Source organism: Haliotis rufescens, unplaced genomic scaffold (genome assembly GCF_023055435.1).
Source record: "Haliotis rufescens isolate VD_foot unplaced genomic scaffold, xgHalRufe1.0.p SCAF_12, whole genome shotgun sequence".
Lineage (NCBI taxonomy): Eukaryota > Metazoa > Mollusca > Gastropoda > Lepetellida > Haliotidae > Haliotis > Haliotis rufescens.
This window is the reverse complement of record NW_025963802.1, coordinates 19,421,056-19,443,600: the sequence shown is the minus strand read 5'-3', so window position 1 is coordinate 19,443,600 and position 22,545 is coordinate 19,421,056. Positions and strand designations below refer to the sequence as shown.

At 41.4% G+C, this 22,545-nt stretch overlaps 1 pseudogene; it reads left to right on the top strand.

Moving 5' to 3' along the window:
- Positions 1–670: 670 nt before the first annotated feature.
- LOC124138502 lies at positions 671–10,062 on the top strand (annotated as a pseudogene).
- The last annotated feature ends 12,483 nt before the right edge of the window (positions 10,063–22,545 follow it).

Genomic DNA, 22,545 nt, shown 5'->3' with positions numbered 1-22,545 from the left:
ATAGATATGAGACCTTACTTTTCACTCCAGGACGGAAACGAAATGAGACGTGGGCGGGAGGGGCATGATCGGTCCTAAAGGTCAAATCACGGCCTGTGCCCCATGCAAAAAAGCGTGTTTTTACCTCCATTTTCACGCACTGTGTAAAAACAAGTTTACAAAACACTGCCGAGCCACGGGCGGAAATGACAATGTTTATTTCACCTCAGGTGTCAAAGCTCACTTATTACCCGCCGCTAGCGTTTCCGCTGCTCGAGCTCGCAGCTCTCATTCACACAATTGATTGCCTCGATTTCGTGGCCTCATTATCCACTTATGGAAGCGATGGGCGGAGCTTCGACACACCGAGTTGTAATCTATTTATAGAGATGGCAATCCTTCTCTGATGTCACGAGACTATTTCACTGCGCGGATGTATATGTAAGTTTTTTTCTGAAACGTTTTATACTTCCACAATGTTCATGTATTATATATGTATCGTAATGCCACTACGTACAATAATATCATCCGATGTAGCTTTTAATTACAGAAACACAATATTTGTGCATTTCAAATGTCGCTGCGCTGGGATTATTTTTTAAAACGCGTAGCCTCAATTGCAGTAGTTTAAGAGGTTTCTTGAATCAACCAATAAGATCGGACAAGGTTAGTCACGTGAATCAGAAAATACACAGATCCCGATTCATTCATAAGTGTAGTCATTCATCTACATGAGGCTCATTATATAGATACCCAACACGACGTGCACAAAGTCAAAACAACCATGGAAGCCGTATCTTTGGATTATTTAGCTCGGAAAATACAGAGTCGGGACACCGAAGAGTTACTCGTGCTGGACACAAGGCCATTCATGTGCTTCAACGAGGCTCACGTGCAAGGGTCACTGAATGTCCATCTACCACCGATAGTCAAGAGGACGCTCTGGGGGATTTGTGGCCCTTGAAAACATTGTACCTAGTGCTGGTGAAAGGACGGCTTTTGATTGACGGGAAAATACAGTCAAGTTATTGTCTACGACCAGAACACAAGCGACATGTGCTTAGCAGAGAAAAGACTCAAACCTATATGTTATTATGCAGAGTTTTGAAAACAACAGGGTGGAGCGGACGTGTGTGGTTTATCTGACAGGTAAGACGAAACGTTGTATCTTGGGGCACGCCCACGCAAAGTAGGCCACGCGGAATGCTAGGTCAGTTTTTCAAAGTTTAACTCGGAGCACTTATCACTAAAAAAAAAAAAGGATTTTTTAGTTTTCCTTCGATTGGCCGGATTCAAAAACTTAGGGTCAGATCAAAATTGACTGATAAAAACGTGATAATCAGATTGTAATTTTGTAACTATTTACCAAACTTATTACTACTATTCTAAAACTTTTTACTATATTATATTACATATCATGAAGAAATACATTCTGACGTGTCCATATATATATATATATATAGTATATATATTATGAAGAATACATTCTGACGTGTCATATATATACACACACACACGTCAGAAATGTATATAATATATATATATATAAATCATAAAACGACAGGTCACAATGTTTTTCTTCATGGACACCCAGTCCCTTGCAATATATATATATATATATATATATTATTATATATATATATATATATATATATATATATATATATATATATATTATTAATTAATTAATTATTAAAATAATACAAAAGTCCAAAGATGAGCTATATAACTTACTCTACCGGTTCCACGAATGTAATAGATAGATGGATAGATATCCCGTGTTTTCGTGTTTGCATTAGATTAGGTCAGCGACTGTGCTTATAAAAACTTTTTCATTGCACATGTAAATAATGATGACATGAAAGTATTGTATTAATTCTATAAATGTAACCGTGCTCTGCTGTGTGCACACCTTGCCAGATTAAATCTAACATTGTCTGCATACTGTGAAGTGCGACTTGCAAACTAGTGGACGTAGGGATTAAACAGCTTATAATACTTATGATTTAATTTTAATCTGTCTGAATATTTTCCAACCAACTGAAGTATAATATTACACAGCGGACATTAACTTATTGTTTTTTATTTAAACTCGCATTGTAGACCAGAAAATAACAGTTTATTTGTAAACTCTCACGTAATGAATAATACATATTTTCATAACAAAAATCAATGTTAAACCACGACATGTCCTGTGTATCGTAAACTCGTAAAACATTTTGCCACACGGGAGAACATCAAAAATATATAATGAACAAAAAAAAGTAGTGAGCATGAGTATGTTTGGGGATATGTTTTTTTAGTGAAGACTGAGCACACGATTTCATAAAAAAAATATCCCCTAAAAATCGTCATGCTTCTTACTTGATTCGTTCAGTATATCCTAGCCGTGATTTAGTAGATTAACCAAACACAGGGAGTTTACTCATTGACTATTATGACCTTTAATCGCATGACTGGGATTAATCACGGTCATTAGACAATGCCCGCCCTTGACCACAGCGCCTCATTACGTCATCTCGGAGGTGTGCCCCGTGCCGTGTTATACAATCCGCAGGTTGGCCAACATGTGAAACATTGTAACAGTGCGTTAGTCTCAGTTGGCCGACCTGGCGAGGTACTGGGAGATACGGCAAAAACTGCCCTATCAAGGTGCATGTTACAGGCCAGCCACTGGTGAAATCTAAACGTCTGTTCAGCTGTTGCCATGTCAGTCGTGCTATCACTGAACGTATTAGCGGCGACATAGCTGATCCTCGGCAAAAATGAAGCAATCATCCTCAATACTTTTGTATTAATATTTATTATATCTATAGCTGGGTCAGCTGCTGGTATTCATCACTTAGTATATATATATCCCAGGACGGCTATTTTTCATGTTTCTAAATGAAATAATCCAAAATGATCTACACAATCTGAACAACCAGATAATGAATGTACATATTCGACTGGATCGATCTCTTTTCCAAATTCTAATTTAGATTAACTCTTTTGGTCTTTGACCAGGAAGTTGATTTAAATAAGCGTTTTACATAACACTATGGTATGCCAGATGTTCTATAGGGTCCTGATAAGTTTTATTAATGAAACCGGAGCCAGTATGGTAAGCAAGTGGTTAAAGCGTTTGCTTGTCCCACCAGAGTCCTGGGGTTGATCCCACATGAGTACACTGTATAACACTCATTATGTCCTTGCCGTGGTACCCGTGAAGATCCGGGGTAGAATAGGCCTTCAGCAACCCATGCTTGTCGTAAAAGGCGACTAACGGGATCGGGTGGTCAGACTCGCTGACTTGGTTAATGCATGTCATCGATCCCAATTGCGTGGATCGATGCTCATGATATTAATCACTGGATTGTCTTGTCCAGATTCGATTATTTACAGACCGCCGTCATATAGCTGGAATATTGCTGAGTGCGGCGTAAAACAACAAACCAACCAACCAACCTTGTCGTGGTGGTTAGTTACTCAGTCTATATATAATGCTGTACACACACGTCAGTTCATTATTGCTGAGTGCAGCGTTAACATAACAATAATATTAACCATTAACATTTTTTTCAGGGGGTTTAACAGCGTTCCGTACAGCGTACCCCACCCTGGTGGCCTGTCCCAAGTCTACCCCCCAAGTCTTGTCAGCGAGTCTCTTCACGTTGTCACTGCCCTCCGCCACTCCAACCAATGTAAGTATATACAACTTCGTAGCATCCCATGAAGAGGGACTAGTCCATTCCTGTAGTCCAACGAAATGGGCCCGTGAAGATTCCGGGGTAGAATAGGTCTTCAGCAACCCATGTTTGCCGTAAAAGGCGACTATGCTTGTGGTAAAAGGCGAATAACGGGATCGGGTAGTTCAGGCTCTCTGACTTGGTTGATGCATGTCATCGATCCCAATTACGTGGACCGAAGCTCATGATGTCAATCACTGGATTGTCTGGTCCAGACACGATTATTTTACCGACCATCGAAAAAAAGCTGGAATATTGCTGAGTGTGGCGTTAAACAACAAACAAACAAAATCGAACGAATTTTAAACCCAAATTGTCTGCTCAATCTAGTCAAGTTGTCTTTTATCGCTCTGAGATAATGTCGATGCGACGTAATATTTTCACTTACTCAAACTTAGAGATGATATATATATAACTTAATCAAACAAGACCCCTTTTCACACAATGCACTGCTTATCGGGTCAAGATCTATACTTGAAATATACACTAGACCGTGAACTGTATTAAATTCTTACTGGGCATCGTAACCTATTTGTCATCAAGGTAAGGGTGTATTAACCACAAACCAGATGATACAGAAAATTGTCGAATAAGCGTATCATCCTAAAAAAAACGTACATACACCTGACGTGTTCCCGTATGTTGTTTAATAATATGTTCATTGATGCAGATGTACTTTCGGACTATGTAACACTACTGAACTGGCATATATGTTGCGAAGTGTCCATTTTGTAGTCCATTTTCATTTTAACAGACAATGCTTACCGCGTATCAAGGGGTCGCACCCCCTATTAACAGATAAGGGCGGTGGGGTAGAATAGTGGTTAACGCGTTCCGTCGTCACACCGAAGTCCCGGGTTCGATTATCGACATGGGTACAATGTGTGAAGCCCATTTCTGGTGTCCTCCTTCGTTATTTTGCTAATAGCGGCGTTAAAACCCACTCATTACTTACAGACCAACTGCCAGTATAATTATGAACAGTTTCTAAGTCAACGTTTACAAATTCTTAATAGATCCCCTATGTTACTAGGAATTTCTTTTAGTTCTTTTTTTTGCCTTGACTTTATATACGCAAATGTTACGGCTAAAGAGAGTATTGTTATGTGGCCGCGCGACCATTCGCTCTTTTTCATTAGTGGCAGGACACCGGTATAGCACGTTTGTGTTATCCCTCATCCGTTTCCCACCCTCCCATCTTCCCGTGGACCGGATCGTCAATCACAGCGCATCCTCTCCACTTCAATCGCTGACAGCACGTGCGCTATATCACTTCCGTTTCGACGGCGGATGTTGAACTTGAAAGATTGCGGAATGCTACTGTTTCCGCTATTAATTGCAAGGAAATCGCTCCAAGTGCTGTAGGGTAAGGGGGGAAACTTGTCGGACTAGATAATAACGATAGGAGAGCATCCCAAAGTCGTCACGGAGATACAATATTAATTACATAGACCTGTTTCCGCTGCCAAAATTATTTCCGGCTTTCAGTTTGTTTTGAGTAGCCATCCGTGGCCTCTACTTAAACACATGGCGTACGCTTAAGCCCACGTGTTGATACCCACACTGCTTTACTGTTACTATTGTGCGCGAAATATCGGAAACACGTTGTGCGTATTAGACCATTCATTCACTTCTAATTAACACTAGCACCAGCTAACAAGGAACAGAAGCCACTCACGTCAATGATAGCGGAACGCTCGGCTGAGGAGATGAACGCACTTATAATTATACCTCGAATATCTGGCACCGTGCCATATGCTTAGTGCTCGCACTTAGTCCTAGTCGAGAGGGTTTGAGCGCTGGACACGCGCCAAGCCAGTCTGCCACATTTCCCGACTTATCTACAAATCTGCATATATTTAACTTCAAACAATACACTAGCGTCAAGTTGTTACTTATTTAGCTTATTTCATGACAGACGGACCTTTACACGACGCTCCCGGTGAAAGAATTCCCGCTAAGTAGGTAGCTCGTTTCCCCATTCATCAAGCCTTTTAATCTGTAAATATTTACTTGTTCCGTGTTTATTTGAGAAATGAGGTTAAAATCGCCCACTTCCCTGTTAAAATTATTACACACACACACATAAGCTGCATAGTTGCTTCTGGTGTTTTGTAACGCGCTCAAACACACGTATAAAACAGGGCTGGAGTTGGTTTGAAGTACGGCTTTGATGTTACAGTTAGAATGCATATATCTTAATTTTTAATCTGTTGGCGGTGGGATAGTCTAGTGGTTATGTCGTACTCTGGTCACGCCGAAGACCCCCCCCCCCCCCCCCCCAGCTTTTTGCTGGAATATTGCTAAAAGCGGCGTAAATCCTCATTCACTCACTCGCTTTTGAATGTACAACGGTCTCATGTGGTTTCAAGGTTAGAATAGGTCCCCAGCAACACAAACTCACACGCACACCTAACTAAGGAACATATTTCAGTGACATTTGTTTTAGGGGTTTACGGACTTTTGGCCCCCCCACTATCAGATGATCGGGGGGAAAAACACTTTCAAATATTATTTATTTCTCGCGATTTACCATAAATCGTGTTTTGAAGTTTTGGAGGTTCCTTTTCAACAATAATTTAGTTTATTGATAGCGACAGTAAATCGCGATTGGGTTTTGACATCTGTTCTCATTTCTAGTCGGCGGAATGGAAAACAACTCCAATTTTTTTCACATTTATATTTTGGAGAGATCGGTAAACCAGGTCTGACTTTGTTTTAAATTGATGTTTTACTACCAGTATGCTGTAACGTTTTGCATGACTCGATAAAGTTTATTCAGATACATATTTATTTATTTATTTATTTCCCTCTGTCAGTACATATATATAGTATCACTAAACAACAAACGGTCTTGTACTAAGTTTGAGAAATATAATCTCACTGACAGTGACATGAATCCCTAAGAACCTATACAAGTTGGTGCAATGAAAGCCGGCCATTGTGCAACCTCGCAGTGTGACGTGCAATCGTGGACTAATCGGACAATAGGGACACCTGTTTGTAGACAAAATGCAGGTCTTGATGGACAAGCAAACTAAAAGGACATAAGGCTGCTTTGTTTGCCCACTCCTTTGCGCTAGACATTGGATAAAATTCTTTTGAGAAATGTAGGATTGGTCTTTTAACCCGTCTCAAAAGCTCTCTTTGATAACTGGTCACGAATGCGGGGGTGAATTGAAAACTAATGTTATAACTTGAGGTTCTCACAAGCACGACTTTGATTTATTGTGCTGTTTAGTTAGACTGGAAAGGGCGTGACATGGCAGTAACACTGAACTCAGGATTCATTTTATGCGTTTAAGTGAATGAGTAGGGTTTTACGCCGCTTTTAGCTGTATTCAAGACTTCAAGGCGGGGGACACCAGAAATGGGCTTCCCACATTGTACTAGTGTGGGGAAGCGAACCCGGGTCTTTGACAGGATGAGCGAACGCTTTAACCACTAGGCTACCCCACCGCCCGATACGTTTAAAGGAATATGCGCATGTATCCTCCCTGTAATTGGGCCGTTTATTTAGTATTAATAACCGCGGCTGTCTTGTTCTAATTTTGAGTGTTGCCTTGTACTGACAATTTAATGTTTCTTTCAGAGCGGACCAGTGGAGATTCTTCCGCACCTTTACCTCGGCGATGCCAGACACGCAGCCAACCATGACCTTCTGACTCGTTTGTCCTTCACCGCCGTCCTAAACGTTTCAACTTCCTGTGAGAACCATTTCGAGTCTGACTTCCGGTACATGAAGATCCCCGTTCAGGACAACTCAAGTGCTGACCTACTGTCGTGGTTCCATAAGGCGATCGACTTCATAGGTAATTGTTTTATTTACTTTGGGTTGATATTTAGACATGACTTAGAACGACAACCATATATTAGAAGTATCAACACGAATGTGAAGTTTAATGCAGTTAAGTGGGCTTTTGTATTCCTCGTGGAGACATTGTGGGAGAATCGATCAAACACCTGGTGTCATCACTGGCTTTTAGTGATCCAATCATGTAATGATGGAAACGTATAAGGAAACGATGAAAAATATAGGGACATAAGCTTTACGGTCAGTACATTTGAAATAGCGTGCATACAAATTCAACCCATGTCAGAATCAAATGTTGAGATGTGTTTGTGTGCATTGTTTCCAACGCGTATTCAGTTGAAAAGGATGGGAACGCATGATAGCATAAATTTCGGTGTCTGAAACTGAGTGTTCCCTTATTTATTTCCAACAGTATATAATTTTCTGCTCTATTGAATCCCAATGGACTATGCCACTTAACCTGCAGAATAATTTACAACTTACTGTGCAGAATATAGATGTTGCCTGACTGTTCCTTACAAATGTATTGACTAAATTCTGTCTTATTCCAGATTCAATCCGAACAAGTGGCGGGAAAGTGCTCGTTCACTGCCATGCCGGCATCAGTCGTTCAGCCACCATCTGCCTCGCTTACCTCATGTCTACCAACAACCTCGCCCTCGAACACGCCTACGACCACGTTAGACAAAGACGCAGCGTCATCGACCCCAACCTCAACTTCATGCGACAGCTCAAAGACTTCGAGAGTGAACTGGGCACAGCACGTGTTCGGCGAAGCTCGATCACAGGGCAAGACTGTACTCCCATCACCCCCAGCAGTGTCGAGTGTGGGTTGTCGTGGCACACATTCAGTTTCCCAGTACCTGCGCCATGTGCACCTCTCGTCTCCCCCAGCTAGGGACGCTGAAGACGTCAGCGACGTGAACCAACCCTGCCTGCCTCCACATGGGCTGTAACGACTTCGTCGTCATTTCAACGCCAACCCTGGCGTTTCGTCACCGGATATGGTGTAGCGGCCATGTTTCCAGAAGTGACATTGACGCCATTTTGCCAAATAGGCTGGGTTCTGTCTCAAATGGAACACTGGCGGCACTAAATGTGCCACTTCCAAGACTAACCAGCCTGGCGTAAATGTAAGATTTATGCAATTGTAAATACAACTACGGTGCTGTCACGGTAGTGACCAAGGCACATATAAATATGCCCTTCTGTTCGATGTACATAGCAATATATGCCGCTCTTCTGTAAACGACGACACTGACATCCCAAGTGCCAAATGCGATTTCACGGAGATTAGAACAAAATATATTTCTTTTTGTATCCGTGAAGCGTACTTAGATTACCCAATCCAAGTGTTAATAACATTGTGAATAGCATAGGGAGAGCGAAATATTGCGAGTCACATTTGATTCAGATGACACGTTAACATTTCTATTTTGACACGTTAACAAGTTTTATATTTTCACGGTCATACAAATATGTTTGGGAATACGTCCTACAGTCACCAAAGCATTGTTAAATAACGGATGTTTGACCCTGAAATAAACAAATAGTTAAACAACCAAAAAGTTTCGCCTGTCGGATCATGGTAATTTCACTGTCTGATAGTGATCTCAGACTGACGTTTATTTTACCTTCCCTCTTAATAACCAGGAAAAAATCTTTCTTAAATATAGTTTCAATATTCTTCATAGCAAGAATATTTATTATTATGAAGGTTGTGACGCATTTTCACTTCATATATTCACCACGTGAAACTGATTTTTGTTCATAAAAGTTTAATTTGTTCTCTTCATTTTGCATAATAGCATATAATAGACAGTTACATTGACCGAAGCGATAATCTACTTTCTCCAAAGCACAATGTGGGACCATAGGGTTCCCGGGCCCAGTTCATTGTATACCTCAGTAACCAGGAAAAATCCCTGTCGAAACATAATATTTCCTGACAGTTATTTTCTCGTTTATTTATTAAAAAAAAGTGAAAAACGCAATAAAATGTTTTTCTTTTCTTTATGTTTATGGAAAGAAGAATTTTTTCCACATTTCTCACAGGATATCTCTTTCCGTTTTGTTTTATTTTGCGACAGTTGCTCATACATTTCATCAGCAATCAGTTATAGTTTTTTCATTTTTTGTTTAAATTTGTAACATTTGTTTAATTGAATCAGCATGATAGAATCAAGAATGACGTCATTGTTGTCATGGCAATCGCCGCACCGGTTTGGCATCTGATTTGCTCCTGTGTTTTCTCTATGCACTGATCTGAAGCAGCTTCATCAACGTGCCTTATCCCTCGTGCTGGGAACACACGTGAAATGCGATATTGCATATATACATCCATGTTATTGTATATTATTCTCGAACTTGGACAGATTGTTCGAGTTTTGTCAAACCTGACGGGTGCTCCTAACGCGTAATTACGCGAGTTGTATATTTTTGACAGTTTATTAATTTATTTTGTATTATCCCGACAAGCATGTTGGGTCTGGGTGTTTACTCTCCAAGCATAATGAACGTCCAATAAATAATTGCAAGTTACACCGCGTTGTGTTTTTTTGTCTTTTCCTTGTTTTGCAAACATTCAATGCCATGTTAAATGGTATCCGTCAGGGAGAATACCTCTCGCCTGTGTGCCTTGAAAATTTCTGAGTGAGTGTGGTTTTACGCCGCTTTTAGAAATATTGCAATAGTGAGGCACAACATAAAAAACGTAGACCCCTACAGGGAGACTATCTATGAGAAAAAAACCCTCTTTTTAGGAGGAAATACATTAGCATCTTTACATACATAAGATCTTACCATAAAGTGCATGGATGGTTGCCTATGATATGCAGTGCCACATCACAGATTCACTCATCTCCCCTTGTATAAGATGTAGTGGACACACACACACAGAGACGTGCAGCATGGCTGGTTGCCTATGATATGCAGTGCCACATCATAGATTCACTCATCTCCCCTTGTATAAGATGTAGTGGACACACACACACACACAGACGTGCAGCATGGATGGTTGCCTATGATATGCAGTGCCACATCACAGATTCACTCATCTCCCCTTGTATAAGATGTAGTGGACACACACACACAGAGACGTGCAGCATGGATGGTTGCCTATGATATGCAGTGCCACATCACAGATTCACCCATCTCCCCTTGTATAAGATGTAGTGGACACACACACACACACACACACACACACACACACACACACACACACACACACAGAGACGTGCAGCATGGATGGTTGCCTATGATATGCAGTGCCACATCACAGATTCACCCATCTCCCCTTGTATAAGATGTAGTGGACACACACACACACACACACACACACACACACACACACACACACACACACACACACAGAGACGTGCAGCATGGATGGTTGCCTATGATATGCAGTGCCACATCACAGATTCACCCATCTCCCCTTGTATAAGATGTAGTGGACACACACACACACACACACACACACACACACAGACGTGCAGCATGGCTGGTTGCCTATGATTTGCAGTGCCACATCACAGATTCACTCATCTCCCCTTGTATAAGATGTAGTGGACACACACACACACACACACACAGAGACGTGCAGCATGGATGGTTGCCTATGATATACAGTGCCACATCACAGATTCACTCATCTCCCCTTGTATAAGATGTAGTGGACACACACACACAGAGACGTGCAGCATGGCTGGTTGCCTATGATATGCAGTGCCACATCACAGATTCACCCATCTCCCCTTGTATAAGATGTAGTGGACACACACACAGAGAGACGTGCACACGCGTCGCTGTAGAAGTGCAATAATCTTGGAAGCGACGCTAAACCCTATTTTACCTCACCTAACAGCTAAACATGACATCAGGAGGAGCGAGGGGGGATTTACATCTTGATATTCCAGCAATAGGGATTCCAAAATAGCGAGTCGATCTCGGGTCTTTTTGCGTGACGAGCAAATGCTGTAACCGCGAGGCTAGTCTAGTTTCAAGAAGACTTGAGGAGTAAATTAAATTTACTATATTAATAAACGTTGTTCTGAACATTGTTGTTCACAAATATAAGGCGAAGGATAAGGTCAAAGGTCACATGTCTTGGTGCTTATATATTCCAACCATTGTCTAAGTGCTAATGTAAGATATCTGAAACTTTATTTAATCTACAGATTTTTTTATACACTGAGTCAAATGCGTTAAGGTCGCCTTCTACATTATTACTAGTCTGTCTTACAGACCCTGATACAAATATATATCAAATACAGCCCATGCAAGTCTATAATGTTTGGCAAGTCTAGATCACTGCAGTATCAATGAAAATGAAGAGAGTCACTGGGCTCCTTTTTATGTACGATATGTTCATTTCAGAGACTAGATGTCAGTCTGAAAATGAAGAGAGTCACTGGGCTCCTTTTTATTATATTTTTATTAAGATAACTGAACAACTGTTTTTATGTACGATATGTTCATTTCAGAGACTAGATGTTAGTCTACATTATTTCACTTCTATAGCGACGTACATGCACGTGTGGCTGCATGTACAAGCCCGGAATAATGCCGATTTTATAGTGCTAACCCACTGAGGGGAGATGAAATTTGGTTTAACATCGCCTCTAAGATGCTCATTGACTATACTGATACCGATTTATGGTGCTAGCCCACTGAGATACCATGCCGTACTGTAACATGAATACCCCATCAGACACAGTATACTGACTCCGAGCCGACAGTCCTTGTTTTATTCCCATAATGCCGACCGGGCAGGGTAACAACAAGTATAATCCTTTAACGTCTTCTGGTATGGCGTGGCCAGGGAATCGAACCACCCATCTTCCGCTCTCGAGTTGAGGTGAAATGGGGTTTAACGTCGCGTCCAAGATTATTGCACTTATATAGCGACGTGCATGCACGTGTATGTGTCTGTGTGCCTGCATAGTAGTCCGGACTGATGCCGATTTATAGTGCTAGCACACTGAGATACCATGCCGCAGTTTAACATGAATACCCAACTCAGACACAGTATACTGACTCCGAGCCAACCAGTCCTTGTTTTAGCCCCTTAATGCCGAGCGCCAGACAGGGTAACAACAAGTACCATCTTCTAACGTCTTTTGGTATGACGCGGCTGGGGTCGAACCCCGGACCTTCCTCTCTCCGGGCGGACGCTCTACCATTAGACCACGGAGGCGGTCTTTTCCACTCGAAGAGGTTATCCACAATCACGGACTGGGATCAGTTACTCTCTGTGGGCTCCTGTTAGACTAAAATCTAGTCCCTGAAATGAGCATATCGTACAGAAAACAACAACAGTTGTTCAATTGTCTTAATAAAAATAGGGGGCACGGGTGGCCCAGTCGTCTAAGGCGCCGCGATTCGCTGTGCAGAGTTGCGTCCCTTGGGCACGCCAGAGACCTATGATTGTGGGTTCGAATCCCGGTTCGCCCCAATTATGTTTCTAGGTTTGTCAGCACCATACCCGTGCTCGTGGGTTTCACCGAAGTGGTAAACGTCTGAGACCTGCATCACTTCGGGCTTTCCTCCCACATTAAGCTGACACGCCGTGATATAACTGGAATAATGTTAAAAGCGGCGTTAAACCCAACTCACTCACTCACTTAATAAAAATATAATAAAAGAGACTCTCTTATAGACTTGCATGGGCTGTATTTGATATATATTTGTATCAGGGTCTGTACGACAGTCTAGGCCCCTGTTGGCGACCAGTGAAGATCCGGGGTAGAATAGGTCTTCAGCAACCCATGCTTGCTGTAAAAGGCGACCTTGTTTGTCGTAAAAGGCGACTAACGGGATCGGGTGGTCAGGCTCGCTGAATTGGTTGATGCATGTCATCGATCCCAATTGCGTGAAGCGATGCTCATGATATTAATCACTGGATTGTCTCGTCCAGACTCGATTATATACAGACCGCCGTCATATAGCTGGAATATTGCTGAGTGCGGCGTTAAACAAAAAAAACAAAAAACAAACTAGTAACACAAATTTACTGCAGTAAAACAACATCCTATTTGAATCTGCCATTCTGTATAATAAATTTATTTTATTTTATTGCAATTCAGATGAATTTATTGTTTAGACTGTGGCATATTAACATAACAATCCATTTTGTGTATCATGGAAAAATGGAAATTTGTGTAACATTGGTAGCTCACCATATCACGTCTTCAAACAATAAAATGTTTTAGACAGGACTGTTTTGTTTGAATTGGAGCATTTTTATAGAGCAAACTTTAATAGCGTGTGATTGCCAGCGACCATATGTTATACACCAGGCCCGAAACAGCCGGCATATTGAAGCGAATAGTTGGCTACATGGCCCCATGTGATGATAGGAAGCGCTTTCGAACTTACGCAGGTGTATGTGTGAAATAAAAATATTTTGCTATTTTTGTTCCTCACTCCCCACCTTACTTGTTGTTGTTATTGATCCGTTTGCGTTGTTCACTATCACAAAGAACAACATTTCACCAAAAAAATAATATAAAAATAAGAAAGACAAGTTATTTTAACATTGACTGAAATGTGGATGAATGTTGACATCTGTCGCAAACGTGTTGAAGTGTTTCTCACAGATCTATTATATTTGTTCTATACATATTCAATCAATGAGCCATATATGGCCTGTAATGGCCATATCTTAGAGATTACGCAGTTTAGGTTCAGTGATATGATTTAAGAAAAATGCGGGGAAATGTCCCATGAGTATAAAACGTATATAATAATAAGTTTGTGATGTTTGTGACATATACAACAACGTTTATGGTTGGCAAAACGTTCACTGCGTGTACAACCTCTCTTCTTTGATAGACGCTCTTGAACGAATTGAACTCATGACAGCACAAGTTGGTGGTGTCCGCTCGCCGCCACGGTACACAACAGACAGTTGAGCGAACATGGGATCGGAGATGGAAGATGCATCACCTGTATGAGGCAATTGTCTGTCTGTGAGCATAATACCCGTCACGGTAACTAACGACCATCCTTGTCGAGGCGTGTTGGGAAAAGCATGTTATACATGAAACGACGACGTACTCCCCTGCCAGCTGTGGGCGCGACGGAGCGCCCAACTGTGACTGGTTCTATGTGTGGGCGCGTTGGGATGAAACCTTGGTGAGCAGGGATGGGGAATGGGGGTTTGTTCGGTTACCCTTATATTCCACGTACAGCTGAATAGATGAAAGGACCCAACAAGAATCTTTAATTAGAACATATTTGTCGTGATTTAATTTTTTCAAACCACCAATGATTAATCAACGCCAGACACAACCTTTCGTGCGTATGTGGGTTGATCGCACGAGGAGGCCATCTCACACGACTTTCTGGTTATCAAACGCAAAAACGTAAAAAAACAGAACTGGACCAATTATCACATTCATACAATATACACGTAACACTTACTGTATTCGCGTGTTCTGATAACATTTTGAACCACTGTAGCCTTTCCCACGCCCTGTTCAAATCATTTTTTATTACCGACAAGAGCAATACGTGTTTTACGATATGTGTTTTAGCATATTTTTTTTTATGATTATGGAAAGAGTTTTGTCGAAAAGGCCTAATAAAATGAGTGAGCGAATGTTGGTTTTCGCCGTCGTCGGCGGCATTACAGCTTTACCAAACAAATCCAGTGAGCATCGATCTACGCAATTGGAATCGATGACATGCATCAACCAAGGCAGCGAGCCTGACCAACCGATCCCGTTAGTCGCCTCTTACGACAAGCATAGTCGCCTTTACAGCAAGCATGAGTTGCTGGAGACCTATTCTACCCCGTATCTTCACGGGTAAGAGGACGGATACGTGCCCACGTAGACAACAACACAATTACTCGCTCATACATTAAAACTAACCTTGTCCTCCTTCAATGGCCTGGGATCTTAAGACAAGCATTGTGTACAGGGACCGATTCTGCCTAGAAGTCACATGCGTCACACGCAGAAGAACACTAGAAATACTAGATTAATATACTGATTCTAAAATACTAATATAAACGTGTAGGCCTCATCTGTGATCAAGTGGATATATATATATAATACTAATATAAACGTGTAGGCCTCCTTTGTGGTCAAGTGGATATATATATATATATATATATATATATATATATATATATATGTATGTATGTATGTATGTATGTATGTATGTATGTATATATATATATATGTATGTATGTATGTATATAAAGATATATAGATATATATTATGCAACTCCCTTGGGAGAGACAGAGGGCAGGTGTGGAAGTAATAGCGTTATAAACATCCCTTCTCTCCCAGGTTGAGGGCAGCCTCCCAGGTCTCCGACGTGACAAACACTTGCTTGATTCATGCTAAAAGCGTCCCGACTTCAGCACTTGGACATTTCTGTTTTCATTTTATCTTTCACATTTATAGGGAGTGGGTATGGTGTTGACAGATTAAGTGTCATAGTGATGGCGAACGCGATACGGCAGAATCTTGCACAAGTCAACACTATTAGCATTTTCTCTCCATTAACGTCAACAAAAAGTAAGGGGTGATACTTCATTGTGCCCTGGCCCCTTATGATTAACACCTTCATTAATGTATTGTGCATTAACAACAATATCCATCTGATGAATGTTAAAACTTAATTATCATTGACATCTGTAAATACCATTAGATGAATAATGTCAATACATAATTATATCGATTGACATTTAGAGTGGGGTTGTTAATTTAGGAAATTAACGACATAGTTGTTGTATTATAGAACTGTAATTAAAACACAAAACAATCTCAACATTTATCGGGCCGTATTTCCACATAGAACAGTGTCGGAATTCAACGTCACGTGCGCCAAAGTGGATGTATTTCTCCGCGCACGTGCGGCACGTGCTTAACTTTAGATGGCGTCGAAGAAGTCGATCCGATCGGCAAAATTAATCGCTATTCTGTTACAAGATCCGACTATTGGTATGACAACTACTTATGTCAACTGCATGGAGAAATATCAGCTGCCGCCCCCACAGTGAGTAGACATCTCTCGCCCTATTGTGTGTGGCGCACGTATTTGGAGGCGAACAATGTCGCCGGAAGTAACAAAGTAGGAGTAATGGTGGTACGTTACGAGCTGCTGAATAATGCACGTGACATGTCATTGTTTCTTCTTGTCTGTTCTCTGCGGTCACACCTGTGTAACGTCTTTATTGTAGCAGGCCCGACGACCGTAACAACAACTCGTGTTTCCGCCGTCGTTCTGATTGTAGACGTGGTCGCAAATGTAATAGCAAATAATATGAATGTATGGTATCCACATTTTCGTCATCATTTCGTTATCTTTGTACATTAATCCTATCCCATCGCTTCGTCAAAATATTGTTATCTTTGTGCATTATTCCTATGTCATTTGCTTTGTTATTATGTTGTTATCTTTGTACATTCACCTCATCTTGAGTTGTGTAAACATTATGATTTATATAATAGTACTCTATGCACTTACTAAGCGTTCGTGAAGGACCAAGACATACTACAAAGAATAAAAAGAAGTTACTCTCCATAAAAAGTGTCATGTATTCATGTTCTCCATACTTCTAAATGCCAATCAAAGAATTCAAATTTTCAGTGTTTATTTTCCATAATATCCATTTGATTTTATTATTTCTGTATACTTCAGCCTGAAACCAGTTCACTTAATCAGTTGATGATTTTATTTATAAAGAAATTAAGGGACGACGGGATAGCCTTGTTGTTAAAGCTTTCGCTCGTCACGCCGCCCAGGGTTCGATTCCCTTATGGGTAATTTGTGTGAAGACCATTCTTGGCATCCGCTAGTGTGATATATAGCCTGCAATACTAAAAGCCGGATTGAGTATGGGCCCTCAAAATCAGTAGGTCGAAATTATATTCATAAAAACCTCCCAATTTCAATTACTGCTTTACATATCAATCCTCAAAATGTTAAGCAGGTAGGAGAAATCAAAGGTGAGGTGAGGTGAAATTATATAGCGACGTGCCTGTACGTGTGTGTGTTTGTTTGTGTGGCTGCTTGTACTAGTCCGGACTGATGCCGATTTATAGTGCTAGCACACTGAGATACCATGCCGCAGTTAAACATGAATACCCCACTCAGACACAGTATACTGACTCCGAGCCGACCAGTCCTTGTTTTAGCCCCTTAATGCTGAGCGCCAGACAGGGTAACAACAAGTACCATCTTTTAACGTCTTTTGGTATGACGTGGTCGGGGATCGAACCCCGGACCTTCCGCTCACCGGGCTGACGCTCTACCACTAGACCACGGAGGCTGAAGAAATCAAAGAGTGTGGTCGGGAGGCGGAGGGAAAGAAAAACGTTTAGAGTTACCTACCGTTGTTTTGAAGTTTTCAACAGGTGTTTATTATACAGTAATTGAGGTCTGCGAAATGAACTAAAACACACCTTTTTGGAGGATTTTATAACCAAATTTAATAAAAGCGTGGCCTTAGTACTGTTGCGAGTCGTCGGGGCACGATGACACACAATCCACTAAATCGTCGATCATGACAAGACGATCCAGTTGATTCGCCCCTTACGACCGGGAACGGAGTGCCGCAACCTGTTTAAACCCTGGTCTTCACAAGGTACGTGTCAGCCGTTTCATATTAACTAAGTACAAATATGTCGTGTGTGCCCTAGACGACGGTTGCAGTTTCAAACTATTGAAATGTGCCTTGTGTTTAAAACTCAAGTTGGGGTATGGGTGGCTCTGTCACCTCAGGCGCTGCAATTCGCTGTGCAGAGTTACGTCCCTTGGGCACGCCAGGCACCTATAGATGAACGTGGGTTCGAATCCCGGTTCGTCCCGATTATGTTTCTAGGTTTGTCATTACTATACCCGGGGCGGTGGTGTACTGTGTCCGCTTGTTACACCGAAGACCCGCGCTCGATTCGCCACACGGGTACAATGTGTGAAGCCCATTTCTGGTGTTCCCCGCCGTGGTATTGCTGGTATATTGTAAGAAGCGGTTTAAACCCCTACTCACTCACTCATCACTATACCCGTGCTGGTGGGTTTCACCAAAATGGTAAACTCTGAGACATGCATCACTTTGGGTTTATTTCCCACATTAAGCTGCCACACGTTGATGTGAGTGGAATACTGTTCAAAGTGGCATTAAACCCAGATCACTCTCCAAAACTATGATAGACAGACGGATAGATATAATTTATGAAATAAGTGTTTAGACTCCAGGTGCATTTAGATATAATTATGAAGCACTCTCATTAAAATCAGATCTTAGTTCTCGCTACCCCTTAACAAAGATCTGAGGACATCCCATTGCGGGTCATGTCAGAACGGCCTTTCATCTGACCAATCAGAGCATCGCTTATCGGATCATGAAAGTTACGGTTAGAATGTGATTTTTGATCGAGCAACCTAAAAAAACAAACATACACACACACACAGGGTATTCCGAAAGACAGTTATGGGCTTTATGTCTGTATTCATACAATATAGACGATCTGTTAGCCATTCCAGAATGTTCTTTTGTTCAGTTTATATTTTTTTAATCGAGTATATGTCAGAATATGTTTCGAAGCGTAGTCGCTAGTTTGAAACTCGTGCCGTAAAGCTCGATTAAGCTGCCTTCTGATTGGCTATTGTCGACTTCTTGTCAGTCATTCAAATAGACGGTCAAAGTTCGCGAAAGGTCGATCTGACGTGACCCGTAATGGGATGTCCTCAGATCTTTGTTTTGCGGTCGCGAGAACTAAGATCTGATTTTAATGAGATTGAATTATGAAGGATAAAGGAGTAATGTACAGTGCTGTAAAACAACTTTGAGCCTTGAGTCCGGTTAACAGGGACTTTCATTTGCATTACGGCGTGAAAGATTATAGTGTGGGGGTAAGGCCCCAAACAACACGTTTACCACCGTGTTCGAACCAACGAACACGGGCATGGTGCTATCAAACCAAGAATCATATCGAGGGTGAATCAGGGCTCTTCGGCTTCTGGTCCGACAAAGGGAAGGAACTCTGCAAAACCAATTGCGTCGCTTTGATGACTGGCCATCAACATTATTTCAACAATGGTCGTAAGCAAACAAAGAAAGGAACACAATTACACGATCAAATAGGTCTGTAGAACGGACTGGCTATACGACCTTTGGGGTACCGAGATAACATGGAATCATCCTTATGTAGCCTAGTGGTTAAAGCGTTCGTCACGCCGATTCCCGACATGGGTACAATGTGTGAAGCCCATTTCAGGTCCTCGCCGTGATATTGCTGGAATATTGTTAAAAGCGGCGTAGCTCACTAACTCAAGCCCTCAATGAAGCAAGTCTAGATTTTTCACAAACTCCCATGTCACTAGGGCGCCTTTTCAATTTTAATGTTCTTGCTTGTACATTAGGTTTTCAGAGATTAAGTGAGTGAGTGAGTATGGTTTTACGCCGCTTTTAGCAATATTCCAGCAATATCACGACGGGGGACACCAGAAATGTGCTTCACACATTGATCCCATGTCGGGAATCGAACCCGGGTCTTCGGCGTGATGAGCGAACGCTTTAACCACCAGGCTACCCGACCGCCCTCAGAGATTAAGCGTTGGTCTAGTACAAATTACAAAATTACAAATACACCTTATCGAACAATCCCTGCAACTGAAATCACATTGTTGTCTTCTTTGAGAGGCATTTAGAAGTTGGAGTACTTAGTAAGGATGAGATATATGGATGAACTACTTCTTTATCATAATTAGGAGCGACGTTTCGGTGTAGGTTCTAACAATTATCACGTGCTTGATAACGGTGTTAGAACCTACACCGAAACGTCGCTTCTAATTGTGATAAAGAGGTTGTTCATCCATATATCTTATCCTTACTCACCCTGTTGTCGTTCAGGCTCCATCCCTAGGCTCCATCTGCCGTCATCATTTGTCACTCTGGTTGTTGGTTATGTTTATCTGTGTGTATGTGTAATCTCCGCAATATAATCATGTCCTACTCAGTTGTTGATCAACTGCTGTCGGACTTCCGACATGAACTGGGATGTAGGCGTCTCACTACATCAACAGTTTCAACAAACAACGAGTTGATTTTAAATGTGGCGAAAGTCATTTATCTTATTTAAGCTCAACGACGAGCTATTGTATGCATGACTTTTAAAATGTTTACCACTGTTTTAAACGCTGTATATGGACTCTCGTGACTCAATAATGAGTGAGTATGGTTTTACGCCGCTTTTAGCAATTTCCATCAGTATCACAGCGGAAGACACCAGAACTGGATTCAATAATGAATGGCTCATTTACATTCACTATTTCAACAGGGGGCACGGGTGGCCCAGTCGACTAAGGCGCCGCGATTCGCTGTGCAGAGTTGCGTCCCTTAGGCACGCCAGAAACCTATGATTGTGGGTTCGAATCCCGGTTCGCCCCGATTATGTTTCTAGGTTTGTCAGCACCATTCCCGTGGGTTTCACCGAAGTGGTAAACGTCTGAGACCTGCATCACTTCGGGCTTTCCTCCCACATTAAGCTGACACGCCGTGATATAACTGGAATACTGTTAAAAGCGGCGTTAAACCCAACTCACTCACTCACTCACTATTTCAACAATTGTATATTTAAATACTGTACATAGGGTGAGACCTTAGAAAACAATATGTCTGTTTTATAAAGGTACTAGCATCCATACAATAACGTCACATGGAAAGAATAAATAAGTTTAAATCCATACATCAAGTCCGTTTTCATTGATACTACAGCTTTGTTTGTTTGTATGTTTAACGCCGCACTTAACAATATTCCAGCTATATGACGGCAGTCTGTAAATAACTGAATCTGGACCAGACAATCTAGTAATTGACATCATGAGCATCGATCTACGCAATTGGGATACGATGACATGCATCAACCAAGTCAGCGAGACTGACCACCCGATCCCGTTAGTCGCCTCTTAAGACAAGCAGAGTCGCCTTTTACGGCAAGCATGGGTTGCTGAAGACCTATTCTATCCCGGAATCTTCACGGGTCGATACTACAGCTATTAACAAGCCAACGTAGTTGATTGTATGTACGTTATGCATATTTTATAAACGTAAAATTATGTTTTCGGGCCAATGCCTTAATTTCAAAATAAAAACATGTGTACTGCAGAATATTCTCATGATATTAACTGACCGAATAAGCCTGGTTATTTTCGTTGCCGTGCACCGATGGCGTGGAGCGTTCCTGATGTAGACTTGCACATATCTTTAAGGTAATAATTATTGGTATAAATAATAATTTCTATCTAGATTATATAAATAATAAGAACAAGTTGTCCCTATAAATTACTGGCGTGCGGTAAAGTCCGCTTTTCTAGACTTGCCTATTATTAGGATATAATTACTATACACCACTGGACTTATAATTCAGCACAGCCTTGGAGCAAGGCTTGGCTGATGTCACAACTTACCACTTGTTTGTCAGATCGTGAGCTCGCCATGCATGTAACCAGATGGAATATTGCCGGCTATGGCGTAAAACAATAAACGAACGACAACGGCTCATCGACATGCATGGTGTATTAGGGATATATGATACTGTAAGTTATATGTCTTTACATTATATTTGAAACATGTACAATAAATAATATGGTTGAGGGCTAGACTAACATTTAGTCTCTGAAATGAACATATCGTACAGAAAAAAAAAGTTGTTTAATTATCTTAATACAAAATTAATAAAAAGGAGCCCAGAGACTCTCTTCATTTTCAGACTGCAGAAATCTAGACTTGCCAAACATTATAGACTTGCATGGGCTGTATCTGATATATTTGTATCCGGGTCTCTAAGACAGACCAGGTTGAGGGCCTTTGAGGCAGATTGTCATTGAATCTAAAGGGGCGTTTGATCAGACTTTGTTGATGCAAGTCATCGTATCCCAACTGCGTAGATCGATGCTCATAATATCAATCACTGGCTTGTCTGGTCCAGATTCGATTATTTTGCAGACTGCAGTCGTATAGCTTGAATATTGCGGCGTTAAGCAACAAACAAACAAACAACAAT